Source organism: Chiloscyllium plagiosum, chromosome 5 (assembly GCF_004010195.1).
Source record: "Chiloscyllium plagiosum isolate BGI_BamShark_2017 chromosome 5, ASM401019v2, whole genome shotgun sequence".
Classification (NCBI taxonomy): Eukaryota; Metazoa; Chordata; class Chondrichthyes; order Orectolobiformes; family Hemiscylliidae; genus Chiloscyllium; species Chiloscyllium plagiosum.
Genome location: NC_057714.1, coordinates 67,426,623 through 67,435,652, shown reverse-complemented (window position 1 = coordinate 67,435,652; position 9,030 = coordinate 67,426,623).

The following is a 9,030-nucleotide window of genomic DNA, read 5'->3' as shown; positions in this document are numbered from 1 at the left end:
GGGGTCCGTTTGGAGGTGGTGGAAATGATGGCGGATGATACGTTGTACATGGAGGTTGGTGGGGTGGTATGTGAGGACCAGTATCCTGGTGGCGGTTGGAGGGGTGGGGCTCAAGGGCGGAGGAGCGATGCGGTGGAGGGCATCGTCGACTACGTCTGGCGGGAAATTGCGGTCCTTGAAGAAGGAGGCCATCTGGGTTGTACGGTTTTGGAACTGGTCCTCTTGGGAGCAGATGCGGCGGAGACAAAGGAATTGGGAATATGGGATGGCGTTTTTACAGGGGGCAGGGTGGGAGGAGGCGTAGTCTAGGTAGCTGTGGGAGTCGGTCGGTTTATAGTAGATGTCCGTGTCGATTCGGTCACCCGAGATAGAAATGGAAAGGTCTAGGAAGAGGAGGGAGGAGCCCCGAGATAGAAATGGAAAGGTCTAGGAAGGGGAGGGATGAAAGGCTAGATAGGCACCGTCTGTATCATCTGAGGTTTAGAAGAGTTAGAGGTGACTTAATTGAAATATATAAGATCGTTAGTGAACTTGACTGAGTGGATGTGAAAAGGATCTTTCCTGTTGTGGGAGAATCTAGAATTAGCGGGTCATAGTTTAAAAGTTAGGGATTTCCATTTAAAACAGTTGAGGAAATTTTTCTCTCAGAAGATTGAGTCTTTGAAATTCTCTTCCTCAAAAGGCAGTGAATGCAGAATCTTTGCATATTTTAAAGATGGAGATGATTCTTGATTATCCAGAGCTTGAAAGGTTATCAGGGGTAGCAGGAATGTAGAGTTGATGTTAAATTAGATCAACGTGATCTTATTGAATGGTTGAGTGGGCTGGAAGGGTAGAATGGCCTACTCTTGTTTCTTGTTCATGTATTCATACAAGTCTCAATGGATGCATGAAAAATACCTGATGCATAGATGTTCAATTCAGTGATGACTTTCAGCATCACTGGTACTGGTGCCTGTCCAGGGGCTATGGGTTGTCAGTCATAGGTTGGTGACAGCTTTCCTTGATGGCTGCAATCTTCCTTGGTAGTGGCACACTGATAGCTCAGCATAATCCATGTCTCTAAAACTCGAAGACATACTATTCTCTGTCTGTGATTGTGCTTCCTCTGTCATGCTCCTTGGTATTCTTCTGTAGCCTGTTCAGCCACAGGCTACACACTTGTTGGCACGGTCCCTTTCCCTCTGTGCTGCTCTTCCTCTGCTCTGAGGTTGGGGAGGATTAGGTAGTAATACATGGTTAAATTCCCTCCATTACTGATTGCTGCCCTTGCACAGGATGAACTCTAGTGGCACCCAGACTTTCTTGATCTACCTGGCACATAAACTACTAGCCCTTTGCTTACCTTGCTTCAAGCCAAATATCTTTGCAAGTTATTTCTCAGCTCTTCTGGACTGCCCTGCTGTTTAGTGATTGCAATGACCTCCTCTTCCCTTTGGCATGATTGGTTCCACGCCAGTGGGAGTTTGGTTACAATAGCTGGTCTCAAGACCTTAGACAGTACTTACAAAACATCACTCACATGAATGGTTGAGCATCAAAGGATCTTTGCTTCCCATGTGCTGCCTATTTAATTCATAAGGTAATGTTAAATTCCATTTATTTATATGTAAATGAGATACCAATATCCCTTGAATTGAATTAGATTTATTGTCACATGTACTTAGATGAGCACTGCAAAAAGTTTACAAGTTGCCACTTATGGTGCCACCTTAGGAACAAAGGTGCCTAGGTATGAATCTTAGGTACAAAGCAGTAAAATAAGGAAAATGAATTTTTAAAAAAATTAACAATACAGTCCTTCTTTGTGAAAGGTAGAAAAACAAAGAAACACTTAACAGGTCAATACCACAGTACATACATGCTTGGCTATGGTGGGCTCGCATTCCTCACAGGGCTGACCCACTCTGGGCTTGACCTTGCCCCTTCTAAACCTTCTGGGCTGCCTTCTCCCTCTCTCCCTGCCATGCACCCTGAGCTGCCTGCTCCCTCTCTCACTGCCGGCCCACCCTGAGCTGCCTGCTCCCTGTCTCACTGCCATCTACCTTGAGCTGCCTGCTCCCCTTTTCACTGCCATCCGTTCTGAGCTGCCTTCTCCCTGTCTCACTGCCATCCACCCTGAGCTGCCTGCTCCCTGTCTCACTGCCATCTACCCTGAGCTGCCTGCTCCCTGTCTCACTTGCCATCTACCCTGAGCTGCCTGCTCCCTGTCTCACTGCCATCCACCCTGAGCTGCCTGCTCCCTGTCTCACTGCCATCTACCTTGAGCTGCCTGCACTCCCTTTCACTGCCGTCCTCCCTGAGCTGCCTGCTCCCCCTTTCACTTCAGTCCACCCTGAGCTGCCTGCTCGCCCTCACTGCGGTCCACCTGGGCTACTTGCTCCCCCTCTCACTGCCATTCACCCTGAGCTGCCTGCTCCCCCTCTCACTGCCATCCACCCTGAGCTGCCTGATCCCTCTCTCACTGCCATCCACCCTGAGCTGCCTGCACCCACTCTCACTGCCATCCATCCTGAGCTGCCTGCTCCCCCTCTCACTGCCATCCACCCTGAGCTGCCTGATCCCTCTCACACTGCCATCCACCCTGAGCTACCTGCTCCCCTTCTCACTGCAGCCCACTATGGGCTACATTCTCTCCCTCTCTCACAGCTGCCCACTCGGGGCTTCCTGCTCTCTCTCTGCTGTCCACCTTGGGCTGCCTGCTCCCTCTTTCACTGCTGGCCCACCCTAGGCTGACTGCTCCCTCTCTCACTGCTGTCCTCCCTGGGCTGCCTGAACCCTCTCTCACTGCGTCCACCCTGAGCTGCCTGCTCCCTCTCTCACTGCCATCCACCCTGGGCTATCTTCTCTCCCTCTCTCACTGCTTGCCACCCTAGGCTGTCTTCTCTCCCTCTCTCACTGCTGTCCACCCTGGGCTGTCTTCTCTCCCTCTCTCACTGCTGGCCACCATGGGCTGTCTTCTCTCCCTCTCTCACTGCTAGCCAACCTGGGCTGCATTCTCTTCCTTTCACTGCCATCCACCCTGGGCTGCCTTCTCTCCCGCTCTCACTGCTAGCCACCCTGGGCTGCATTCTCTCCCTCTCACTCACTGCTGTCCACCCTGGTCTGCCTTCTCTCCCTTTTCCTGCCAGTACACCCTGGGCTGCATTCTCTTCCCCTCTCTGCCGTCCACCCTGGACTGCCTTCTCCCCCTCTCATGGCCGGCCCACTCTGTGCTGCCAGCTCCCCCTCTCACGGCCGGCCCACCGTGGGCTGCCTGCTCCCTCTCTCGCGGCCGGCCCACTCTGGGCTGCCGGCTCTACCTGCCACAGCCGGCCCACTCTGGCTGCCTGCTCCCTCTCTCACTGCCATCCACCTTTAGCTGCCTGCTCCCTCTCTCACTGCCGGCCCACCCTGGGCTGCCTGCTCCCTCTCTCGCGGCCGGCCCTCTCTGGGCTGCCGGCTGCACCTGCCACAGCCGGCCCACTCTGTTGCCTGCTCCCTCTCTCACTGCCAACCACCCTTAGTGAGAGAGGGAGCAGGCAGCTAAGGGTCAGCCCAGGGTGGGCCGGCAGTGAGAGAGGGTGCAGGTAGCTGCCGGCCCACCCTGGGCTGCCTGCTCCCCCTCTCATGGCCGGCCCACTCTGGTCTGTCTGCTCCCCCTCTCACTGCCGTCCACCCTGGGTTGCTTGATCCCTCTCTCGCGGCTGGCCCACTCTGGGCTGCCTGCTCCCTCTCTCACGGTCGGACAACGTGGGCTGCCTGCTCCCTCGCTCGCGGCCGGCCCACTCTGAGCTGCCGGCTCCACCTGCCACAGCCCGCCCACTCTGGCTGCCTGCTCCCTCTCTCACTGCCATCCACCCTTAGCTGCCTGCTCCCTCTCTCACTGCCGGCCCACCCTGGGCTGCCTGCTCCCTCTCTCGCGGCCGGCCCTCTCTGGGCTGCCGGTTCCACCTGCCACTGCCGGTCCACTCTGGTTGCCTGATCCCTCTCTCACTGCTGTCCACCATGAGCTGCCTGCTCCCTCTTTCACTGCTGTCCACCATGAGCTGCCTGCTCCCTCTCTCACTGCTGTCCACCCTGGGCTGTCTTCTCTCCCTCTCTCACTGCTAGCCAACCTGGGCTGCATTCTCTTCCTTTCACTGCCATCCACCCTGGACTGCCTTCTCCCCCTCTCATGGCCGGCCCAATCTGAGCTGCCAGCTCCCCCTCTCGCGGCTGGCCCACTCTGGGCTGCCTGCTCCCTCTCGCACAGCCGGCCCACCCTGGGCTGCCTGCTCCCCCTCTCACAGCCGGCCCACTCTGGGCTGCCGGCTCCCCTCTCGCGGCCGGCCCACTCTGGGCTGCCTGCTCCTCTCTCATGGCTGGCCCACTCTGAGCTGCCTGCTCCCCCTCTCACGGCCAGCCCTCCCTGGGCTGCCTGCTCCCCCTCTCACGGCCGGCCCTCCCTGGGCTGCCTGCTCCCCCTCTCACAGCCGGCCCACCCTAGGCTGCCTGCTCCCCCTCTCACTGCTGGCCCACACTGGGCTGCCTGCTCCCTCTCTCACTGCCGTCCTCCCTGGGCTGCATGCTCCCTCTCTCACTGCCGTCCTCCCTGGGCTGCCTGCTCCCTCTCTCACTGCCGGCCCACTCTGGGCTGCCTGCTCCCCCTCTCACGGCCGGCTGACCTGGGCTGCCTGCTCCCCCTCTCATAGCCGTCCTCCCTAGGCTGCCTGCTCCCTCCCTCACCGCCATCCACCTTGGGCTGCCTGCTCCCTCTCTCACTGCCGTCCACCCTGGGCTGCCTGCTCTCTCTCTCACTGCCGAACTCCCTGGGCTGCCTGCTCTCTCTCTCTCACTGCCGGCCCACTCTGGGCTGACTGCTCCCTCTCTCACTGCTGTCCTCCCTGGGCTGCCTGCTCCCTCTCTCACTGCCGTCCTCCCTGGGCTGCCTGCTCTCTCTCTCTCACTGCCGGCCTACCCTGGGCTGACTGCTCCCTCTCTCACTGCAGTCCTCCCTGGGCTGCCTGCTCTCTCTCTCACTGCTGTCCACCCTGGGCTGACTGCTCCCTCTCTCACTGCTGTCCTCCCTGGGCTGCCTGCTCCCTCTCTCACTGCCGTCCTCCCTGGGCTGCCTGCTCTCTCTCTCTCACTGCCGGCCCACCCTGGGCTGACTGCTCCCTCTCTCACTGCTGTCCTCCTTGGGCTGCCTGCTCCCTCTCTCACTGCCGTCCACCCTGGGCTGCCTGCTCTCTCTCTCACTGCCGTCCTCCCTGGGCTGCCTGCTCTCTCTCTCACTGCCGAACTCCCTGGGCTGCCTGCTCTCTCTCTCTCACTGCCGGCCCACTCTGAGCTGCCTTCTCCCTCTCTCACTGCCAGCCACCCTGAGCTGCCTGCTCCCTCTCTCACTGCCATCCACCCTGAGCTGCCTGCTCCCTCTCTCACTGCCGTCCAGCCTGGGCTGCCTGATTCCTCTCTCACTGCTGTCCACCCTGGGCTGTCTTCTCTCCCTCTCTCACTGCTGGCCAACCTGGGCTGCATTCTCTTCCTCTCACTGCCATCCACCCTGGGCTGCCTTCTCTCCCCCTCACACTGCTAGCCACCGTGGGCTGCATTCTCTCCCTCTCACTCACTGCCGTCCACCCTGGTCTGCCTTCTCTACCTCTTCCTGCCAGCACACCCTGGGCTGCATTCTCTTCCCCTCACTGCCGTCCACCCTGGACTGCCTTCTCCCCCTCTCATGGCCGGCCCACTCTGAGCTTCCTGCTCCTCCTCTCATGGCCGGCCCACTCTGAGCTGCCTGCTCCCTCTCTCACGGCCGGCTCACCCTGGGCTGCCTGCTCCCTCTCTCGCGGCCGGCCCACTCTGTGCTGCCAGCTCCACTTGCCACAGCCGGCCCACTCTGAGCTGCCTGCTCCCTCTCTCACTGCCGTCCTCCCTGGGCTGCCTGCTCCCTCTCCCACTGCCATCCACCCTTAGCTGCCGGCTCCCCCTCTCACGGCCGGCCCACTCTGGGCTGCCTGCTCCCTCTCTCACTGCCATCCACCCTGAGCTGCCTGCTCCCTCTCTCACTGCCGTCCACCCTGAGCTGCCTGCTTCCTCTCTCACTGCCAGCCACCCTGAACTGCCTGCTCCCTCTCTCACTGCCGTCCACCCTGAGCTGCCTGCTTCCTCTCTCACTGCCGTCCACCCTGAGCTGCCTGCTTCCTCTCTCACTGCCATCCACCCTTAGCTGCCGGCTCCCCCTCTCACGGCCGGCCCACTCTGGGCTGTCTTCTCTCCCTCTCGCGGCCGGTCCACTCTGGGCTGCCTGCTCCCTCTCTCACTGCCGTTCACCCTGGGCTGCCTGCTCCCTCTCTCACTGCTGTCCACCCTGAGCTGCCTGCTCCCTCTCTCACTGCCGTCCTCCCTGGGCTGCCTGCTCCCTCTCTCACTGCTGTCCACCCTGAATTGCTCCTCCCCTTCTCACTGCTGGCCACCCTGGGCTGCCTGCTCCCTCTCACTGCTGGCCATCCTGGACTGCGTACCCCCCCTCTCACTGCTGTCCACCTTGGGCTCCCTGCTCCTGCCCTCACTGCCAATCGCAGTGAGATATGTAAATGAAAGAGAAAAAAAGAAAGTAAAGGATAAAAATGAATGCAGCCAGCCTAGTGTGGGGAGCAGACAGGCTCAGGAGCCCGAGGATGTTGCCTACCCTGACACCTTTAAATAGCTCAATTAGCTTCCTGTTGTCGTCCTATTGTTCTGTTTGCCAATATCCCAAAGTTTACTATTGAACATAAACTGAACTGGATAAATACTGTGGCCATGTGAGAGAGCCAGAGAGTCGAAATTGCATGGTGAGTAACTCAATTTCTGTCTTTCCAATGCATGTCCATATTCACAAGATACAAGTCAGGAGTGTAATTAAATAGTATCCACTTGCCTAGAGTTCGAACAATACTCAAGAAACTTCACACCATCGAGAACAAAGCAACCTGGTTGATTTACACCACATTCACCATCTTCAACCTTGAACCTTCACCATCGATGCAGAGAGGCAGCTGCTTGTATCATCAAGAAGATGCACTGCAATAACTCACCAAGGCTCCTCCAACAGCACTTTCCAAACCTGTGAATGTTACCATTGAGAGGGGCAAGGGCAATAGATCTATGGGAACACCACCATAGACTACAGGTTCCTTCCAAGCTGCTCACCATTCTTTCTTGGAATTATATTGTGGTTTCTTCTGTATCATTGAGTCAAAATCATGAAGCTCCTTTCCCAAAAGTTCTGTGCATGTCCCTATACCCCATGGATTTCAGTAGTTTAAGAAGGCAGCTTGCTACCCCTTCTCCAGGGCATTTGGTGATGGATCAATAAATGTTGACCTAGCTAGTGACACCCATAGCCTCTGGACAAATTTTTTTTATTGGAAATTTTTTTATTATTTTACAAAAAAATATAAAAATACAAGGATACAGAAGAATAGAGATATACAACATTATTATATTACATTAATATTAGCAATAAACTACCTACTACTCTTCAGGGTACAGTCGTCTCATACTTAATTCAAAATAAGTTAAAATCAAAGTATATGAAGTGAAATTAAAATTAAATTACATTACAGTACATTACTCCACTGGCTGCACCTCCACTGAAGCTCCCGTCCACTCGAGCAACAGTTATTATACCTGTATTTACCAAGCCTCCTCCCCCCAGGGCCCCCGGACCATCAAACCCAGTCCCTTTGGCTACACAAAGGCCCTAGTCAGTATTGCCAACAAATCTATGTCTATGTAATTTGAAAAAGGCTGCCACGTCTTTTAAACTTGCTCTGTTCCATTGTGCATCATTTTTTTTTAGATTAGATTACTTACAGTGTGGAAACAGGCCCTTCGGCCCAACAAGTCCACACCGACCTGCCGAAGCGCAACCCACCCATTCCCCTACATTTACCCCTTTTACCTAACACTACGGGCAATTTAACATGGCCAATTCACCTGACCTGCACATCTTTGGACTGTGGGAGGAAACCGGAGCACTCGGAGGAAATCCACGCAGACACGGGAAGAATGTGCAAACTCCACACAGTCAGTCGCCTGATTCGGGAAGATATTTGTAAGATAGTCTTGGGGATGGTGCTCCATCACGAGTCTGTGCCGCCCCTATAAGGGTTTTTTCTGATGTCCAGTTCATTAGAATTTTTTTCCTTGCACAGTGTGTAAGAATATTAAATAACCTCTTCCTGTGTTCAGCCAGAGAGAGCAGATTCAGCAGCCCCAGAGAATGGATATTGGGTCTGCCTTAACTTAAATTCCCAGGATCTTCTCCAACTCATTCACTATGACACCCCAGTATCCACAAACCTTGTAACATGACCAGAAGCAATGTGTAAGGGGGCCTGTGCTGATTTTACATTTAGGACATCCTGGAAAAGATCCTTTCTTAACTTTGCTAACCTCTCTAGTGCCATATGGTCTCTGTGAAGGATCTTCAATTGCATAGCTTGTGCTTTATTGCATATTGAGATTTTCTTCACATTCTCGCATATATCCTCTCATGTTTCCAATGAAATTTCTTCTCCTAGTTCCTGATTCCAGATTCCATGGAGTCTCTCCATATCTCCTAAGATGCTGCCTCTCTGTAAAAGCTATAGGGTACTGACCAAGAGAGCGTCCGCACAGTGGAGCATTCTCCTCTCCATGTCCAACTAATAGGGCTGAGCCAAAAGCATAGTCCTCCTCTGTATGTAATCCCTAACCTGAAAGATTTGTAAGAGGTACCCTACCAGGTAGCCCACATTTCTGACTTAATTGATTAAAGATATCAAGACCTCTCCCTCAAACAAGTCTCCCAAACAGGAGATTCCCTTGCTCTCCCATTCTTTGAAGCCAGAATCCATTGACCCCAGCCTAAATCCTGGGGCTCCCATTAAGGGGGTGAACGGCGAGATCTTAAGCAAATTGTCCTCACCCTGCCGCATTATTTTCCATGCTTTCACTGTATTTAAGATAATTGGGTTCTTACAATGCTCAGCCATAGATTTCACCTTATCCATAAACAGTAAATTAACGAGGGGACACCTT